This window comes from Nelumbo nucifera, chromosome 1 (genome assembly GCF_055504915.1).
Source record: "Nelumbo nucifera cultivar China Antique chromosome 1, China Antique-T2T, whole genome shotgun sequence".
Lineage (NCBI taxonomy): Eukaryota > Viridiplantae > Streptophyta > Magnoliopsida > Proteales > Nelumbonaceae > Nelumbo > Nelumbo nucifera.
The window spans coordinates 13251309-13273703 of NC_142649.1; the positions used below are offsets into that span (position 1 = coordinate 13251309).

General features: G+C 37.7%; 1 non-coding gene across 1 annotated transcript; it reads left to right on the plus strand.

Annotated features, from left to right (window-relative positions):
• Positions 1-18072: 18072 nt before the first annotated feature.
• Positions 18073-18233, plus strand: LOC148802919 (U1 spliceosomal RNA). Its single transcript, XR_016081515.1, has one exon. It is a non-coding gene; the product is annotated as a U1 spliceosomal RNA (small nuclear RNA).
• The last annotated feature ends 4162 nt before the right edge of the window (positions 18234-22395 follow it).

Sequence of the window (22395 nt, forward strand, 5' to 3'; positions counted from 1 at the left end):
TGCCAAATACAAAAAATATAACATTATGACGAGCTAACCTAATAATTATGACAATATTATATGAACCAAAATCATTATATTCTTGCAGCACCATCCACTATCCTATTCTGAGATTAATCCCTGAATCTCAGGTGGGCTCATCCAATGCAATTCAAAAAGCCTCATAAAATGGGTCCACAAATGAAAGAAGTACCTGTAACAAATCAGCAGATGTGGACCCATTTCCTCTGTTTCAGCACAGAGGGTACACATATTGACTAGAGCCAAACCCCTTTGGTTAAGTTGGTCCATGTCAAGATTCTATCTAATATTGCAGACCACAAGAAAAATATAATTTTCAAAGGGATATGGACTTCCCAGATTCACTGCCAATGAACAAGATTCACAGCTTCCACCTTTTTGAGCAAAGTTAACTTTCATTAAAAGGAGAAAAAAAAGGTACATGAGATGATGTACAACAGCCTGAAAAGGTAGAAGCAGACCAAATAACTACCACTAAACAAATTTTCTCTAAAAGCCCCCGACTTTGCTAGGCTATCAGCAGCAGTGTTCAACTCCTTAGGAATCCAAACAAGCTTTACATTCATCGAGTCCAAGACATCTCTGGCTTCAACCAACAAGTGTGCTAGCCTCCAACAAGTTTTGTATTTTATTCCTTCGTTCTGCCTTCAGTGTTCTTGGACAATCTAAATTCTTAGCACTGAGTCCTATGTCACTTTATACTTAGTGTTCATCTCCTTGTTAATTTGAACACCTTCCAAGGCTACTAGGATCTCAGCCCTAAGGGAGTCACCAACTCCAACTGAACCTGAGAAAAGAGAAACAAAATATCACTTATAAATAAGCCATTGAGGCTTATTTTAAACTTACAAAATGGTGAAAGTTGAATCTTGACAAAGGAATTAAAAATTAAACAAGATGGGAAAACTACTTCTTCCTGGTAATGTTGTCTAATCATAAAATACCCATCAAAATTCCAGAAATGGACACTACTTTCCTACTCACTATCTCCCAAGTAATCAAGCAGCCCTTCTCTGGGTGTATTAGGTCTACATCATCAACAACACTGCACAAGTGGCCAAGCCTGCTGCCTGGCTGGCTTTCTGGGTTGATGACAGGTTCAGTTTTTGAAACAATGGTCAAACTTGTATGAATGTCTGAAAATATTTGTACATGAGTTACAACAAGAGCTCATAATTAAATACCAAAAAAAGTATGAAAATACTTCATTCTTTCTCCTTTTGGTGAATCTTGACTCTTTTCTTCATGGTTTTGCCTTTCCTTTAATTTTTTGCCAACTGTAGGGGGTTGTTCTAAAACTGTGAAAATTTATGATGGATTCCAAGAGTGACATAAATGATTTGGATGGATCTCCAGAAAGCAAAAACTCTGAACGCAGTCAGCTGGGCCATTCAACCACACATGGGAACATCTCCCTATGAATTTAACATACATGTACAGGAGATATTCCTGATGTGCAACTGGATGTACTGAATTTTTTCTTGCAAGAAATCCAGGTTTACAAGGAAAATTCAAGAATGAGATCAGCTTATCTAGTGTAGTGTAGAAAGAGTTTCTACAAAGATACCATAAAAAACATATAGCAACAAACCTGGTCGGTGCACCCTACAAAATAAGACTTCTCTGTGAGCCTTAGGAACAATAGAATTAAAGACTCAGATAATCAACCATAGCTATTATGCCTCATTCACCTTTAAAACATATTTAGTGATGAAGATGAGGCAAAATATTAGGTCTATACAATTGGGAAAATAAAAGATCCATTGCATGTAAATTAATTGAAGAATAAAGGAAAATGATATTTTGAAGTTGTTTTATTGATAGAAAAGCTCTTTGTTCTATGTGATCTGTATGCCTTGAAGCATGTTTCTTTTCAATTGGTTTTGATAATTTTTTACACTTACAGGACCTAACCATCAGACAGAAATATCTTGTAACCTTTACTATTGGTTACGAACAAAAGAATAACATTGATGCAGCAGTTAAAAAGGTCAGTGAGGAGTCTCTGTGTGTATGTCTGTGAGCATATTTTGACTCATGTGATGTGGGTGTTTGTCTTGGTCACTTATTGTGTGCTACTGCATTTTTCAGAGAACTTCACCATCCTGCTGTTCCACTACGATGGTCAAACTAGTGAGTGGGAAAAATTTGAGTGGTCAAGGCGTGCTATCCATTGGCAAATGGCAAATCAACCCTAGCAAAGAATCAGGACGGATTGGAGTTTTACCCAGCCTATGCCTTAGCATCAATCAACCAGTTGGAAAATGCCTTGCAGCTAACCACCCTAAGGATGCCTTCTTCTGATCTGACTTTGTTCTTAAAAATTTTGTCGTTTCTTTCATACCAGAATCCAAGGATAGCTGCTGGTACCAAATTCCAAATGGTCTTCCCTGTTCATCCCCTTGATCTGCCACCTCCTCTAGATGATAAAAAGAAAATGTCTACAGGGGTTGTGGTTGGAGTTGTGGTCTCCATAGTAGGCTTTATCTTCTTGGTTCTAGGTTTTCTTTGGTGGAGAGGTTGTCTATATAACAAGAGCAAGGTCAGCAATATAAATCCTTACAGGTTTTTATAAATATCCTTCTAGTTAATTGGTATCATTAAAGATGAATGACGGTGAACAGGAAGAAGAAAATACTTTTTAGAAAGAGTTGGCAAATTTAACTTCATGTTCTCTTGAAATTTTTCTATCCTATTTAAATACATATTATTTTTCAATCATTATAGTCTTTGATCTTACTCACATTTGGCCGTTCCCCTGCAAAATATTTAGATTTCATACTTATCCTTTGAGTGCCAAGCTGAAATACATGTAAATGTTCTTTTTTGAATTTCTTCATTACTCACATGATTTTCGGCATTATTGTTGTGGGTTATTTTGTGATAAAATTTAGTATAGAATGCAATTTACTAGGTTCAATATAATTTTTTAACTTATTTATAGACATTTCTCATCTATCCTATCCACTTGGACTATTTGGAAGAAGACTAACCAAATAAAAACCTCAACTCCACTTTCCTCTTACCATTCCCTCCTATTAGTATTATTAGTATTAGAACAAACTAGGAAACTTTTCTCTATGGTTACTTAAGTAAAATTCAACAAAGGAAAAGTATACATTAATAAGCTTTGTTTCAGATATCAAAGCAAAAAACCCAGGAATTCTTACAATAGTTCATGTGCTTTTCCAAAACAACAACAAAAACAAAGCGAGGATTGAAATAGAAAATGACTCACTCACCTCTTAACTTGGATACTTCTAGACATTTTGTTGATTTGTGAACCTGAGAATAGAAGAACAAAAGTTATAAAGCTAAAAGAGTGTTCCATAAGCAAAAAAAAAAAAAAACTTTAATTCATATGCTTTTCAAAAAAACAAAAAGAAAAAAGTGATGACTAAAATAGCAAATGACTCTACCTTGGCTGGTTCTAAACAGTTTGTTGATCTATGAAGTTGAAAGTAGAGCAAAAGTCATAAAGTTAATAGACTACTCTATAAGCAAATCTATTCAAAGAAGAGGTTTGAAAGAGAAAGCTGAAGTTCCTTGTTCAACTATGTCAAGGGACTTGTGTTGTAAAAGAAAATAAAAATAGTATAATTTTTATGGGTAATCTCTCACCCCCACATGATGTAATTTACCATGTTAACAGGGCATGGCAAGAGGAGGCTGTTATAATTCAGGTCTGCCATAGAGTTTGGCCTGACTGAGTTCAGTTATGTAGAAGAAGAAAAAGTGATAAAGAAAGAGAGAAAGAGAGAAAGAGAGAAAGAGAGAAGAGAGAATTCAGGTTTGAATTGAAAGAGTCAACTTGACTTTTCCTAGTCGGCCAATAAGTATTTATATTATTATTAAAACATAACTGAAAAGACCTATGTGCCCTTACTTAAGTTAAGAGCACATGTTTCAACACAACATTACAGATCAGCAACATCAATCAAGGTATAAAGACAGAAATACCCCTACGCTAACACTCCCCCTACGCTAACACTCCCCCTCAAGTTGGTGAGTATATATCATATACTCCAAGCTTGTTACATATGTAGTCCACTCTTCCCCGACTCAAGCATTTTGTAAATAAGTCAGCCCACTGATTTCCTGTATTAACATGTGTAGTGTCTAGCTCTCCATTCAGCACCTTCTCCCTCACAAAGTGACAGTCAACCTCAATGTGCTTGATTCTTTCATGAAACATTGGATTAGAGGAGATATGAACTGCAGCCTGATTATCACAATAGAACTTCATTGGAGTGTTAATGTTGTACCCTACTACCTGTAGAAGGTTCCTTAGCCACACTAATTCACAAGCGGTATGCGCCATAGCCCTATATTCTGCTTCTACGCTGCTTCTTGCCACAACCGTCTGCTTCTTACTTTTCTATGTCACCAGGTTACCTCCCAAAAACGTGCAATAGCCTGTAGTAGACCGCCTATCAGACATAGAACAGGCCCAATCAGCATCCGAATACCCTTCTATTTCAAGTTTTCCCCCACTCTTGTATATCAGACCGCGACCCGGGCCCCTTTTAGATACTTCACAATTCTCAGAACCGCATTCCAATGAGGAATCAGAGGATTTTGCATGAACTGGCTTACCACACTAACTGCAAATGAGATGTCTGGTCTAGTAATGGTTAGGTAGTTCAGTTTGCCCACAAGTCGTCGGTATCTGCCAGGGTCTTCAAACACTTCATCCATATCACTGCTTAGCTTGGTATTTGTGTCCATGGGTGTTTCAGCTGGTTTGGCACCCAACAAGCCTATTTCTTCCAGCAAATTAAGCACATACTTCCTCTGCCACAGGTTAATCCCATACTTGGATATCGCTACCTCTATCCCCAAGAAGTATTTCAGTTTACCCAGATCCTTTGTCTGAAAGTGATCCTGCAGATAAGTCTTCAGCCTGTCAATACCAATGCTATCATTCCCAGTAATAACAATATCATCTACATACACCACCAACAGTATTTTTCCTCCCGGAGAGTCATGACTAAATACAGAATGGTCAACTTTGCACTGTTTCATGCCAAACTTCTTTACCACCCCACTGAACCTACCAAACCATGCTCGATGAGACTATTTAAGCCCATATATAACCTTCCTTAGTCTACACACCTTACCATCCTCCCCCTGAGCAACAAACCCTGGAGGTTGCTCCATGTAGACCTCCTCGAGTAAGTCACCATGCAAAAAGGCATTCTTGATATCAAGCTGATATAGTGTCCACTCATACATGGCTGCAAGAGAGATCACAACACGAACTGACCCTATCTTAGCAACCGGTGAGAAGATCTCTGTGTAGTCAATGCCATAGGTTTGGGAGTACCCTTTTGCAACTAATCGCGCTTTCAGGCGTTCAATACTACTATCAGGCAGATACTTAACCGTATAAACCCACTTACAACCAACAGCTTGCTTCCCAGGAGGAAGAATAGTTAGGTCCCAAGTATGATTATGATGAAGGGCTGAGAGTTCTTCTTCCATGGCGCGGCACCACCCTGGAGAGGCAAGGGCTTCTTGGACATCTTTAGGAACAATAACTGATGATAACAAGGTAACAAACTGGCGATGGGAAGCAGAAAGGTGAGTAAGAAAAACATAATTAGAAATGGGATGAAGGGTGCAAGTACATTTACCTTTTTGCAAAGCAATGGGTAGATCAATCTCAGATGCTAAGTGGGGGTCTGGTGCCAGATCCGTCGACGGAGATGTAGCCAGAGGAGTACTAGATGGTGCACGTGGACGATGTGTATACACATGACGGATAGGTGGGCGTGCAACAGGTGGTGGCATCGGAGGCAAGGATTTGGTCACGACTGGAACAAAGGGAGGAGGATCGACAACGGGAAGTGGAAGAGGAGGAGGTGATGAGGAGGAAGAAGCATCACCAGACCCCAAAAAGAACGGAGTAGACTCAAAGAAACTGTCATCAACACACACAAAGGACCGTCGAGAACCAGGATGGTAACACCTATACCCTTTCTGGGTCCGAGAATAGCCAAGGAAGATGCACTTGAGAGAACGAGCATCAAACTTGTCGTTCCCGGGACCCAGATTATGGACAAAACAGACACACCCAAAAACTCTCGGCGTAAGAGGAAACGGAGACAATGTGGGAAACAAGACCTGAAACAGAGACTGACCATCAAGGATGAACGTGGGCATCCGATTAATCAGAAAACAAGAGGTAAGCACTGCATCACTCCAAAAAGGTTTGGGAACATGCATGTGATGCATTAGGGATCTTGTTGTTTCAAGGAGATGGCGATTCTTTCTCTCAGCCACCCCATTTTGTTGTGGGGTGTAGGTACACGAGGTCTGATGTATAATGCCGTGTTGGTCCAGGTATTCCTGAAATGATGGGGATAAATATTCGCGGCCATTATCAGAATGAAAAACTTTGATGTGGGTACCAAATTGGTTACGAATTTCAGCATAAAATTTTTGAAAAATGGTAAACAATTCACTTCTTTCTTTCATTAAATAGAGCCACGTCATCCTTGAAAAATCATCCACAAAAATGACAAAATATCTGTATCCATTATATGACATTACTTTATAAGGACCCCAAACATCTGAATGAACTAAAGAAAAAGGACTCGACACACGGTTATCAACCCTAGAACTAAAGGGAACACGATGGTGTTTTCCAAACTGACACGACTCACAATCCAAAACAGAAAGCTGACTCAAGGACGAAACTAAGGACTTCAAGACTTTGAGTGACGGATGACCAAATCGGCAGTTCCACTGGAGAGGAGGAAGAGATGATTGGAGAGCTGTTGAAGTTCTACCACCACCATCGTCAAGATAATACAGTCCACCTGCTTCATGCCCTCCACCAATCTTCATCCCCATCTTGAGATCCTGAAAGACACACATAGAAGGATAAAAGGTAATGGAGCAATTAAGTGATTTGGTCAGCTTACTAACAGACATAAGGTTAAAAGGCAATTTAGGAACATACAGAACTGATGAGAGGAATACAGGATCTAGGTCAACATTACCAACACCACAAATTGAGGATGTGGAACCATTAGCAAGGGTAACAGATTGTGATGTTGAGCAATGAGATAAGGAGGAAAACACACCTGAAGTTCCAGTCATGTGATCGGAGGTTCCAAAGTCAATGATCCAGGGATTGGGGGTAGATGCCAGACAAGCCATACCTAAGTGAGCAAAAGTCGCCGTGTTCTGCTGTGAGTCACCGATCGCGGCATGATTGGCCTAGGTTGAGGGAGGGCCATGTAAATCATAACAATAGTTGATGGTATGTCCATCCATACCACACTGAGTGCACTTCCTCGAGCCTGAGCTACGTCCTCTACCACGGGCTCCCCCTGAATCTCTGCTCCCAGTACGACCACCACCACAATTATAAGTAGACCCACCATTGCCACTTCGGCCATATGCAGAACCACTACCAACACCACGGCCAGACTGAGCTCCCCGAGCTCCACCTCTACCACCACGGCCTCTCGATACAGCAAAGGCAGATCTATCTGAGATATTAGAGTTCTTAGTAGATCTGATAGAAATCCTCCGAAATCGAACGAATACCTCTTCTAGGGACGGAAGAACTGATCCCCCTAATATCTGAGCCCGTACTGGTTCATATTCAGACTTTAGTCCCACCAAAAAATCTAGTCACATCAAGCTGCTCTCTCTGTTGTTGCTGAATCTTGACATCAGAAGTGAGAGGATGATAGACATTCAACTCTACGTATGTTCCTCATGTTGGCATAGTACTCCTCAAGACTTTGATTGCCCTGTTGCAGATTAAAGTACTCTTGATAAAGCTGATAAACTCTGGTTGTATTGTCCTGCCCCGAATACAATTTCTTCGCATGGTCCCACACATCTTTGGCAGTATCAAGGAACATGAAGTTCACACTAATCCTGTGTTCCATACTGTTCCACAACCATGTGATGATCTGAGCATCCTCTTGCTCCTAGTCTTCATACTCGTGAGAGTCAGAGGAGGGTTTCTCCTCTCTGATGTGTTTTACTTTCTTCTTTGCCTTCAGAAAGACTTCAACGGATTTTGCCCAAGGCACATAATTCTCTCCATTTAACTTAATGGAAGTCATCTGAACATTCAAGTAGTCTGTAGGCACCATCACACTAGGTTTATAATCATTATTGTCTCCCATTATGTTATCACCAATTCTGCACATTTGCTGAATTCTATTATCACTGAGATCTGCACACTACACACCACTAGGTCAAACCCTAAATCACACCTGTCACACTGATTTCAGCACTTGTTGTTGCTGAAAAGTGTGCTCACACCACAAACCCTACTCCTACAACTACCTGAAATCTCACCACTATATGATCATATATCTTCCTTCAAAATGCACAAAGAAACCAGCATAAACCCTAGCACTTACTAGCCGAAACCCTAGCAAATGGTCTGAAACACACCTCCTATTTAATCCATAATAGATATCATGCACTGAAATCTCTTACCTTATCGTTGAAGTAACACCCATGCGAGCAGGAGAGCAGCCCACACACAACAGCCGCTTCACACACAACAGCCACACACAGTTCGGCCCTCTATTCTTCCTCTACTAGGAGAGGGCGATCTCAGAAATCATAGCAACCGACCACATACGACCTGACTGGAGGCATAGAGACCCCCAAGGGAAGAGGGCGATCACTCCTTTTTAGCCCTTTCCCTTATCTCCAATCGAACACAGAAAAAAAAGAAGAAAACCCTAGATAGGTGCGCAGAGAATGAACCCTAGGCAAGCAGAAATCTAGGCAGATTTAACCAAGCTCTGATACCATGTTATAATTCAGGTCTGCCTTAGAGTTCGGCCTGACTGAGTTCAATTATGTAGAAGAAGAAAAAGTGATAAAGAAAGAGAGAAAGAGAGAAGAGAGAATTCTAGTTCGAATTGAAAGAGTCAACTTGATTTCTCCCAGTCGACCAGTAAGTATTTATATTATTATTAAAATATAACTGAAAAGACTTATGTGTCCTTACTTAAATTAAGAGCACATGTTTCAACACAGCATTACAGATCAGCAACATCAATCAAGGTATAAAGACAGAAATACCCCTATGCTAACAGAGGCAATAGCTTTGCACAGCCTCCACCAAAGTCTTGAAGATCAATATCAAGGAGTCCACTCTTTTCAGGCAAATCATATACGAATGTTTTGACATAATCCATGTTCATACAACTTTTGTGCAGGAAAATCAAATTGGGCATGCTGTGGTGGTGACAAACTCCAAGGGTACCCTTTTGGATGGGCAAGCATATGTAGCAGGTTACCTGTTTTCTCTGAAGCATATGACATTTTCATGGGTATCAAGTTCATAAAGAATATTGGTTGTAGGAAAGTGTGTATCCATTGTTCTATGCTGATCATTTTTCTGGCTTGTTTAAGGATTTGTTCATGTTTCCATATGGGGATGGTGGTGGTTTGGTTTGATTAATGAAATTTCCTTTTTATCAAAAAAAAAAAAAAACACTTCAGGAAAAAGGTTAATTATATTAATATGTGAAAAACAAGTTATAGTAGAATGGGTATCCAGTCACCCAAAATTACAGAATCCTGAAAAAACAAAGCCCAAGAACATAATTATAATAAAGCCCAAAACTGTTGTTGGCTATAGGGCCCCATATGGGGATGGTGTTGGCCATCCCATTTGTATTCCTTGTCCAGGTAAAAGGGGCGCTCACGTCACTATCCTTTTTATCCATTGTAAATTGAACATAATCTCTTGGGTTTAATTGTTTGTCTTTTCTACTTCTCTTAATTGTCTTCATTTTGGTAACTATTGCTACCATGGGTCTCCTGGGGCCAGTCAAAATGGCAACTTTTTCATCAATGAAAGAGTTGTTTTCAAAGCTCCAGAACATTGTCAACTCTCTGGATGCCCCTCTATATGCTAATGCAACTTCTTTGATTCATGAGGTAATAATGACAAATCTTGATTTTCTGTTTATGGTTATCGTGTATTCTTGTCCATCTCACTTTTTCAGTTGTACTTTCTTCAGATGTTTTACTTTGTGCCCACTTAAACTAACTGAATGCATGAAGACAGTAAAGATTGCCCAGGTATTCTTCCTTCCTCCCCATTGAATATTCCACTCGGAAACAGTTAAAACCAAAAACAATCAACTTCTTAAATCTTGCAATCTCATGAACATTCTTTCTATCTTATTATTTGAAGGTATGTTTACCAAAACAGGTAAAGTATCCTTTCTCCATGTGTGTCTGAGATGGCAACCTATAAAGGCTCCACACCCATTCCAGTAAAGCAAATTTTAGCCTAACCAAATAAAACTTCTTTTTCCCTTTGCTTATTTAAATAAAGAGTTCAAGAAGATCAACTATTAAGAAAATGCAAGGGATATTATTTGTAAAAGGGAAAATAAATATGCGTTTGCTTTTGTTTATTCCCTCATATACAGTCTTCTTGCCATACAACTTATCAAAAACAAAATTGGAAACTAGGCATATTTCTAATAGAGGTTTTTACTCAAGATTTATGTAAATATTTCTGTATACATGAGTTATCCTTTATATCAACTTTCTTGAGAAGGTTATGCCTTTAGTTGATTAGGATTCATTGGTCTCATGTTGTATACATTTCCTATATTTATTTTAATTCCTTGGATGTTATAAATGAAATTCAGGTTTATATCAGTGCATCGGATTGCCTACTTGAAATAACCCAACTCTATAAAGCCACTGCACCTGTATAGTGGAAAGATACAAGGCTTAAAAGTGATATCGTTTCCTTATATGAGATTGAAAGGAATGAGCAGACCAAGTCATCATTAAGGAAATGTATCAACATTATTGAGGATCTTGAGCTAAAAAATGCCTCAACTTCTGAAATTGCACAGTGAAGGCACCAAGGTGAGTAACATGTATAGAAATGGAATACAAATGTACGACATTCAAACTTGTATATAACATCCCATTTTCTAACAGAAAAAAAGGATGTGTAGAACTTGTATACAAGCTAATTACAAAATATGAAACGACTTGGACCAGAATAAAAGGCTTCAAGGAGAAAATGGGTCAGGTTTGGAGCAACTAAACCAATAGAGAGTTCATGGTAAAATGAGAAGCAAAGTTAGAACAACCAAAATGGAGCAGAGGGGAATTGGTAATATACAATAAAAAGATTCAAAAAAGAAAGCTAATGGAGGAGCTCGAACAGTGGGCAGAGATGGAGCAACTCTATTGGGTTCAAAAGAGCCAAAGAATCTGGGAGAAAGGAGAAAGGAAAACTAGCTACTTCCACTTTTCAGTGATAAATTGCAGACGTTTTACCAGAATTGATTGGATAAAAATTAATAGGGGAGATAGACTACAAAGCCAAAAGGGATTCAATAAACACCAACAAGCCACTTCCAATTACGTGTTCTATGCCTGTTTTTCCATGCTTACATTACTTGCTCTCATACTATGAAATTACAAAGGAAGAGAATAATACTCCATGAAATGTTTTGGGTAAGGAGGAAATCAAGATGGTGGTATTTGTTCGAGCTGGCTTGAAAGCACCAACATCTAACAGCCTCGAGGCTCTATTCTACCAGAACAAATGTTAGATCTGTTAAACAATACTAATTTTGCTTTGACTTCAAAGAAAAAGTCCTTAAAACAAACATCGGTTTATAAGCCAATAGTTGCAAAGATCCTGACTACACAACTATAAACAATAAAACATTGGGTTACCTTCTCAACGAACAACACTGACTATAAACAATAAAACATCGGGTTTACCTTCACTGATGTTTCTGACAATCATAGAAATCTCTCAATTAAGTTTCTGAATTTACCCTTACAATTTATTAGGGCATCTTTCAATATAATTCACTACACATAACTTTTTTATAGACAAAAAAATTACTTTATTCTTTTCAATTTAACGAAAGATTTTTTAATTAAAAGTGATTCTTTTGGGGTATTTTAATAAATTTTCATCTACATTAATAGATATAAGAGTAAAATGAGTACTTATGAAAAAACTAATGATTGGGCCAACATTTTCCATCATGAGAATAAGAAAAGGGAGGTAACTACAAGTTTTTTCAATATTACAGGGGATGTTTTTGTAAAAGTGAAACATCAAGGAAGGATTTTATGATTGTCAGAAACCTTAGTGGAGGACCATTTCTGCCCTATTGTGTAAGCCATCAAACGAACCTAAGGTCGTTTTTTTTCCTCCCAACATATACCATTATCCGTCTAAAGTCAATTGAAGAAGCTCATATGACTTAGAAAAAGATCATTAATTAAAAAATTGAGTGAATGTTATATCAGTGCAGCTCAATAGCTTTTCTTGCTTTAACAATCAGGTTCATCGATCAGTTCCCTATTTGACATTTAGGGCCTGTTTGACAAGTTTTTCTGAGAAGATTTTCTTTTAGTTCTGACAGTCAAAAGGCATATTGAGTTTTTGGCATAAGATTTGGGCAGTCCGAAGATCGTTTGGCAGATGTGTGTCATTTTGGGTCTTTCCGCACAAGATTAAAATGTGAAAGGCACGGGAAGCTTCATTTGGAGCTTCCTGAAATCAGCCCAAAATGGACTTCCTACGTTTTTTTGGTATCCCGTCTTTTGGTAGCTAGATCTTCCACATACCAAACAGAAATAGATCAATTTTCGGTCTTCTCGAGCTCAGTTCAATATACTTACCCAACAATAGAGATCTATTATTCCCGGTTCTACCTAGTTAGTCGTTATGCATGAAGGCAACTTTTATAAGATTGCTACCAAGTTCACGTACACAAAAGAAAACAAAAAAGAAAAAAGAAAAAAGGAGACGTTATGAGAAAAAAAAAAAAAAAAAGAAAATGTCACTCACCGATCAACCATGGTTGGCAGGCCAAAGATTCACTTCCTGACGATGGAACAAATCTGTCACTTCCAATGATCTGGAACATGCTTGAAGTCTGTACTCCATCTTCCGTCCAACGGATGAATTGAATATCTGGAACATGATTGACCTTTCAATGATTGTCACCGTTGTCTAGTAACAGAGTTGTTTCAAGTTCATTGGGCATCTCAAAGAACTGGATTCGCTTGAGGTTGGTTAGATGTTCGATGCCAAAATGCACTTTCTTCAAAATCACATAGTGTTGAATGTACAACCAGTACTCCAGGAGAGCTATTGCTCCTTCGTCCTCCACTCTAACCAAATTTAGGGTTTATTTGGTTTGTAGTGGGAATTGGAATTGGAATTGATATTTTTTGGAATTGGAATTGGAATGGTCCATTCCTATAGTTTATTTGGTTCAGATAGAAATAGGAATGAGAATTAAAATCAGTAAGAATGGGATTTCATTTCCAAAGGAAGGGCAGGGAATGACCATTCCCTCAAATGGGAGAATATCTCCTCAGCAGGAATGGGAATGAGATTCTGATTCCGCCCGGTTCCAAACCCCTATTCCAACAAACCAAACAGACCCTTAATCTTTCTAACTGGTCCAACACTAATATCTTAAGCTTCTGAAATCCTCCTGCTTGAAAGCATAGTTGCTCTCCTTCAAACGCTTGAAGAAGTTCAAACTCTTTTAGTTTTGGGAGTTCTTGAATGGCTTCAAGTGGATCATCCTTGAGTCGACACAGCCTGAAACGCAATAAGATCAAGTTAAGAAGTGATGTAATCCATTGTGGTAACTTCTGTAGTCGACAGACGAAGTATAAACATTGAAGGAGAGGGGGAGGAGACTTTAGATCTTGTAGGTCAAGCACATACTTATCTGTTGAAGCAATGGCTAAAGTGAGAAGATTGTCCAGCTGTTGGAGGGAAGAACAGAAACCGCTACAATCTTCTCCTCTAAGTTTCTAATGCCCAATTTCCTAAGTTGATTCAACCTTCCAATCTCTTTAACTATATTACCATCAGTTGCCTCCAAGTGATAAAGCTTCTGCAATGCTCCTAAATCTCCTACTCTTACCAATCCCTGTACCTTAAACCCTTTAAGGTAGCCAAAACGAAATAATGATTCTATGTCATACCGACAAAGAAGAAGATGGTGCACTTGTTTAAAGATCAGTGATTTCATGGTACAATTGTTTCTCTAGGCTTAAGTACCTTAAGGCCATGTTTGCTTTTCAATAAGTTATTTATTCGGGTAAATGTACTTATCTGACTAATTATTTCTCAAGAAAGACTTATTCAGGTAAATGCAAGGTAAATGCATTTACCTATATTCTTTTATTTTCCACGTAAAAAAAGGCAATGACCATTTTAACCATAAAAAATCCATTATTAAAAGGGCATTTTTGTCCCATTCAAGCATTGGCAACTTCCCCCCAGGTGGAAAAGTTATTTAACCACCTAAATGATGGGTATCACTTACCAAAAAACAACATGAATTTCTTAGTCAATGGGAATCAAAATCCCATTGACTAACTTTCTACCTCTCAAAATCCTAAAAAACAATGCCCCCTAAATGGAAGAGATTTGCGATCACATTTGGGAACATTTCCAATGGAGCACCCTGCAGTTCAATCACTCTCAATAGCTTAAAGTTACTAAACAAATTATTATTAGACTTGGGCACTTTATGTATTATACCAAACGTTAAAAGAATCAAGAATATCTTGTGTCGTAGGCTGCATTTATCACTTTCTTCAGCCAAGCTTTCGTGCCTTCATCCATTACTTCCCTCTCATCAACATCTTTTAAGAAGGCTCGCATGATGCAGAGTTCACATCAGCGCCCCCATCCACAATGCCCCGCAGAAAATCACAACATTGTATTGGGAACATCTCCCGATGAAGTTTCATAATCTCCGGTACTATCATCTGGAGATGTTGCTAATACAAGATCGGGATGTGTTGTGGGGCATTGTGGGGCTCCCCCTTGTGGGGAGCTGATCTCAACTCTAACATGCATAGCAGATCACTCTTGATGCATTCAGCTTCTTCGTGAACACCTTTCAATAACTTCACCTCTTCGGCAACTATTTTTCAATTGGTCTCTCTGAGTCCGATTTATATAATGAACACATTCACAAAATCATCTTCCTTTCTTCTTTCTCATTGCATTCCGTCACTCTCTCCCAAACCTTCATATTGCTTGGGAAACAAAACTTGTGATTGTGGAATGATGAATGCAAAGCATCTATTATGAATATATTCAGTACTATTGTTTTTTCCTCCTCTTTATCTTTTCTATTTGCACTAGTTATCTTTCGATCAATAATTGTGAATGTAATTTCATTAGGCTACGTTTGTTTGCGGTGTAAATCAAATTTACATCGAGGATTATTGCACCGATGGGTTCATGAGAATGTAAAATGGGAACCGGATGTTTGTCCCATTTAACACTCTTCTCGATTGGTAAATCATTGGGGTAAAAGTCCACTGCTTTCTAACCGAGAGATTGCAGTCCTTGCCTGTCAGCCAAGAAATAGAGCACTGCGAGCGGTGGTGAGTGGCGTATCAAACCCAGAAACTGGTGACCAGGGGTTGCAACAGGAGAGGCTCTCGTACGTGAGCGGCGTATTAGACCCAGTTCTTGCGCTTGGCCGCTTCTGTTGAAGCTCCATCCAAGAATATAATGGGAGCTTGCAATCGCACTAGTGGACGAAGAGAAACCCACATACATAGAGTCTATGAAATCCGAAGAAAGATCAAGTGATGTCAATAGAAGGGGAATCTCATGTTTGGGGTAATAAAGGACTCCGGATCTCCTACCCACAAAAACTCTGCCCACGCTTACCCACAATACACTACCCCCGTAAATTAGGAACATCTCTCCTATATAATACTATGCAGAGGATGAGATGTTCTCCATGTGTAGCTGCGATAAACGTGAGCAGAGTTCTAGTGGGCAGGAGATCCAGACATCTAATAAAGTGGAGCTAATGTTACATTGAGTTGCTTCTCTAAACCATCATACTCTATCCAAACTTGCATTAGATCTCTGCTTATGAGGTGCAGGCTCTTGTTGATCCCTTCTTTGCTTGAACAATAAGCCGCTGGAGTTGATTCAATCGACTTAAGGTTGTTCACGTTGATCCCAACATGATCATCATTTATATTAGCAAATTCGGGGCTAAGAATTGTGTCTAGCTCTGCAGAGAAAACGTGATTGGAGAAGTCTCCATTGTTGGTTTCATTGAACAGTCCCAGGTACTAACTTGTCACGGCACCTAGGAACCCACGAATGGCGAGAAAGCCAAGGTGATGCCATGGCCACTCACAGTAGTCAATTGGGAAACCATGGCAAATACAAAAGTGGTAGAGAAGGAGAGAGACTGAGGAGATTCAGGTTTAGATGAGTTAAACCTCAGAGGAGATGGGTACAGAGCATGACCAATCGGTTCTTGCCCCAACAACCACTGCTTTCGCCTACGGTCAACCACGGTAGAAGGGGTTATGCCCCACCATAGTCTTCCTCCGGTGGTCAGCCACTGTTGTTGCCGCCTCTTTGTTCTTGTCGGAGGAAGATGATGAACAGATAACCTGTCTCGAAAGAACCTTGCCCCGGCAAAAGGGGCAACAAACAGATCGCGGGATTGAGTTTTACACTTTACCCTTTACACTGATTGATGAGGTATATTAACATCTCTACCAAATGCTTGCAAAATCGAACTGGGGTATAAAGTTTACCTCGATTCTCATTTGCACCTCTACCAAACGCAGCCTTAATTTTTTTTTTCATCTGAGAATGGAAATAATTATGGCTGCTAGTTAATCGAATAGAATCATATATATAGGTTATCTAAGTTTGATTCATTCATATTCAAATTTTTGAATCAAATTCATATTACAATTTGATATTGAATAGTAAAATATATAAATTAATAAATTGAAACTTGGGCCTATAATGATTTAATAAGAACACAACATTTAAACCAACTTCACTAAATGGATACAATTTAAATTACATTTTAAATATATATGAACATCATCATCATGGAAACCTCTTGTAAAAATGAAACCCTTGGAAAATAAACCAAAACATCAAATACAAAGGAAAGGAATTCCTAGACCATCATGAGGCATCATCTACCAATATATATAGATTGTGGATATAAACAGGAAGATCAATTCTGTTAGACCATTCATCATATCCACCTATTCCAAGATATTGAAGGTTCCAAGTGCTGTGAACAACAAGTTAAGAGACTTCACAGATTCAGTGGACTTAATTTCTTATGTTTGCAGTTGAATTATGATGATCACTATGGTTCATCCTTGAGCAACCATATTCAGTGGACTTAATTTCTCATGAGTGGCTCGTTTCATTTCCTCTGTTTCACTTTTATAGATGATATACAGAACAGCAGGAATTCTGAGCTGAAGTAGAACCCAGGACGCTCTCTGGTTCTTTCATATGTGGTTCTAAGTTCTAACCCTGTTGCTGCTCTTTCTCATGCTTCCCGGGAGAGCCTACAAGGAAATGGAGATTCTCTGGAGAGGACCTTGGGGTGCAACTAATCGATGCTCTGACTTCAGATCTTTGGCACAAACACAGGTTTGCTTAAAATTCATACCAATGATCCATCCCTTCATACATAATCAGTATGCTGGATATGGTGTTTTTGTAGAGGATAGTAATGGTGAAAAGCCTTAACAATCTCCCCTGTTTTCAGAGGTGTATCTTGGTTTGCTGCTGGCTGTCATGCTTCAACAAGTGATTCTAGTGTTGTGGTGGATCAAGGGAATAGTAAAAATTTCCTCATGCTATCTGCTTTCTTGACTCTTGTATGATATTAGAGTAGAGCTGCTTTAAGTTAAAAATAGAGTCAAGTGTTTCTCCCCACTATTTACCATCTGCTGTCTGTGTTAAACTCTATGTATGTCTCTTCATCATCTTTACCAGAAAAAGAAAAAAAAAGCTGTAGCAAAAACTAGCTAAGATCATGACTCAAGGGATCAAATAACCAGCTGAGAAGCTCTAAACCTCTATCACAACATCGCCATCTGCAGGCTGCAATATACAGCCATGGTGCTTTACATGCTGCCATTACGGAACCAATAATCCCGCATCGCCTAAATAAGAAAAAGAGAAGCAAATAGAAGAATATAAATAGAGTGAAAGAGGGAGGATGAAACATACTTACCTGGACGGGGTCGATGGGTGATCCAGAAGGCCCATGGCCTAGGTAGGCGACCTCCATTGCACAGGGGAGGGGTGCCTCCCTAACATCTCCCCAAGTGGGAGAGTGTACGTCATAATTTGTGGTAGCGAGGGTACGCGTTCTTGCGGCCCCTACTCAATTCTCCAGTACAATGTGTTTGTGTTTTCTCTGTCCAAATTTGCATCCGGCATTTGATTGTGACTCTGACAAGTGTAAAACATAACAGAGGAAGAACTTGACAAAAGAGAGACTCGTTTTCTCGCTTTTGATTACATTTGAATTTTGTGATAGCTGATAACATTAAGGGCAAAACAGAGCCGTGATTTGCCATGACCAGTCTAATTCAATGTCTGGACCGGCCAATGGTTTGCTTAATCCAACTCAATCCAATATAAATTTGTTATTCACGGACCAGGTCCAATCCAATTTATTGGACCGGATTGGTCCAATTCAAAACCGGTCCATTGACACCCCATGACCTCTCTCCATTATTGGCTTTGATGGGTGATCATATCATAAAAATCGATCAAAGAGAATTTCAGCATGTAAAAGTGGTTTTCTGCACTTTTCTCCCTCCCCCTTGAAAAGAAGGTACAGATTAGCCTGTTTAGGCCTGACATTGACAAAAAAAATCAGTTTTGCATAAAAAAATGAATCAATTTAAATATATATTTTTATTTTGCAAAAAAATTAAAAAGAAATAAATTTAAATATAAATAGATATTTTAGTTTAAAATATATATAAAAACTGATTAAACCGATAAACCGACCCAAATCAACTTTTCATGTTTAGGTCGATTTTGCTTCAGGGTCAGTCGATTTCGGTTTAGTCAATAAGTAAACCAACTAGATCGGATTAATTGAAGAAAATGACTCAAACTGACCCAACCTAACCCGTAAACACCCCTATAATTCACAACCAATTATAGAATGGGGGGAAAATGAAATGTCAAATAAAGGAAACAATACCCTTGTCCTCATGCCCGTGAATCAATGCCTCCCGTCACACTTTTCATTTTGAACGAAGCACCAAATGATGCTTAGAAGTTAGAAGGGATTGATTCCATGGCGGGCCTTTGTCTTTGTAATATGTTACCGCCATGGATCAATGCCCTCGTCCTCAACCTCATGAATTCTTGGAAATCCATCCCTGTGAATAAATACATACAAAGAAAGAAACTATTACAGTCTACAAACAGAACTGAGCACTAAAATAAGAAAAGTAGCAGACCCACTACGAGAGTCCGAGAACTCGCAAACATTGAAAAAACAAAACCAAAACACAGGAAAAATAGCAGACTCCCCATTTGGAGAAAATGCAAGATTTTTGTATTTGCAAAGCAGATCTTTAAGCTAGTGAGAGGAACACCCTTTTAAGGGTGTCAATAGTATCCAGAAATCTGAATTCGAATTCGAGATCTGGCATAATAGAATTGAATTCATATAATTTGAATATGATAACCGAATATCCTATTTATGCTATTAATTAATTAATTGAATCAAATCGATCTGGATATGAGTATATGACCTGATTTGATTTAATAAACATTGAAATTTAACTGATTATATAATTCATATATATAATATAAAAAATTAAATACTTTAGGTAATTCATGTATAATATTTACATTCTATAAATAATTTATATATTTATATACTTTATATAAAGAAAATATTTATATTATGTATATTAAAAACTTATAATAATTAGTATGCCAAACTTGAAATGAATGAAATATTCGAATATTTAATTGAATTCAAGTTTTAATTTTTAATATCCATTGAATATCAAATCATGTTTTCCAATTAAATTTAAATTTGGATATTGCTTGGTCCGATTCAAATTTACTTTTTTATACCCCTAGGTGAATTTGACCAAATCGATCGATATTTCTAAGAACAACACAAACAAAAATTGTTTTGGCTGTAATTCTTGGTTTTTGGCAGTATGTTTCGGTTTAACCGAGACAATATTGAGTGAATAAGATCTCTTTTGATGAGTTGGATATAGTGTAACAAAGGTGTATTATATTTATATTGATATATAAAGGTATTTTTGGAACTTAAATTGTATAGAAGCAAACTTTGTCATTTAATTAGAAACTTTTTTTCTTGTCATTACATGCTTTTGTTTGTGTTGTAACTAGCAATGGACCGGTGCGATGTATGGGATATGATGTAAAAGAGTTATAATTGATATGAATGCAAGTTGGGGCAGGCTTGGGTTAGTGGTTGATGAATTATAGATCTATTTGCTGAAATTTTTGAGTGGCTATGGGTTCCAACTTTGAATGGACCTAAAGTTGAATTGAATTGTACTTAAATCAAATATTTTATTTAATCATGAGAAGTGGAAAGTAGATATAGGGGTCTAAGGATGAAATCGAATTCTAACCCTGCTAAACAACATATTGAAGGGCATAATGGGATTTTGGTTCTCATTGACCAAGAATTTCATGTTCTTTTTTCAAATTTATGTGGGGACTAGGGAAAGTTTATTGGGATACCCAGGGGGAAATTACCAACACTTGAATGGGACAAAATGCCCTTTTTAATTATAGATTTTTATGGCTAAAATGGCCATTGCCTTATTTACATGAGAAATAAAAGAACACGGTTAAGTGCACTTACCGGACAAGTACTTCCTAGGAAAAACTTACCCAAATAACTGCATTTACCCAGGTAAGTAATTTATCGAAAAACGAATGAGGCCTGAAAACCAAACGGCAAACCATTTACACCCTTAATCTAGGGGTCCCAATACATATCTTGTTTATAATAATCAAATTATAGATCTATTTGCTGAAATTTTTGAGCGGCTATGGGTTACAACTTATAATAATTAGTATGTATATTAAAAACTTGGTCTGCCCCTAGTCTTTGTTGCCTTTTCAACTTGCAATAGATTACTTCCTCTCATGAGTGCTTTAGATGGTCATTATGCATGTGGACAAACCATCTTTGTTTTTTCACTTATTGGAACTACTTCCTTCAAATGACTTCATTCCTAACCCTATTAATTCTAAATTTTCCTCCCATCCATTTCACCCTACACAATTCTACCACACTCATCTCAAGTACATATGAGCATATGTATCTAACAATTAAATGCATGTAATTACATGTTAGAGAGAGATAGAGATAGGAATAGATAGAGAGACATATAGGGGTGGGAAAGAGGCGTTATAACTAGATGGATTGTTGTGAGAAAGATTAGGAGATGTTTTGAAAGTAAGTTTTAGGTGGGGGAAATAATTTATGAGAAATTTTAGGAGAGGGGACCATTTAGGTTATTGAAAATGTGTGGAGAGAGAGAATTTAGGTAAATTTTTATGAGGAAGGAAAACCTCTCATTTGTTGTTTTGAAAATAATATGGAATAAAAAATAAAAAATTAAAAGAAAAAAAAAATCCTAGACTTCCTTCTCTTAATATTTTGTAATAAAATATTCCCTCTCCTCTTTTTTCTATTAATCAACTGAACCCGATCAGTGTGATGTCTGTACTAACTTGGCCTCACCCTTACCGTATCTAGTGATTTCTATCTTCTCGTAACTTTTAATCTTTTAACAATTCATATAACAACTCATATAGTTGTTGTACTGGTAATAACTTGAATATGAATGGAGAAGAAAAATAATGGAGTAATAGTAGTTAATTTCGGTGATGATGACAGCAATCCGACTAAAGTTTTAATCACTTTGGGAGACATAAATAATACAATCAATACCAAATCATAAATTATATATGTAGTCTTACATAGTTTTATTCTAATCATGCATTCTAATATGTATATCATTGCACGTGATAGTCATACAACACATTAGAGAGTGTTTAGGTCCATGCAACAACATCATTCCACTGTAGTAATACATATCTTTAGTCATAGAGGTGAAAGGCCCATACACAAGCTCAAACAAGGATTAATTAGAACTAATTGCACACTTAAATTAGCTTCTCCCCTTCAAATTAACCACTTAATTAAGGCTTGAAGATATATATCTTCTATATGACTCAGTTGTACCTTCATAAAAATAGAGTCAAGAGAGAACCATTTGCAGGTAAAAAGAACCAAAATGACGAAAGAAAAAAAAGGATGATGGCATACAATGTGATACAAGATACAATCAGAATCACCAATCTTTCATCAATGCCTTCCTGCAAAAGAATCAAATTTATTTATAGATTAGTGCATGACTCCGTAGTAAGTATAGGAAATCAGTAATGCTAAATTTACATTATGGAATAAATGATGTTAAATTTATATTTATTAATATTTTAAATAATTATTAAAATTT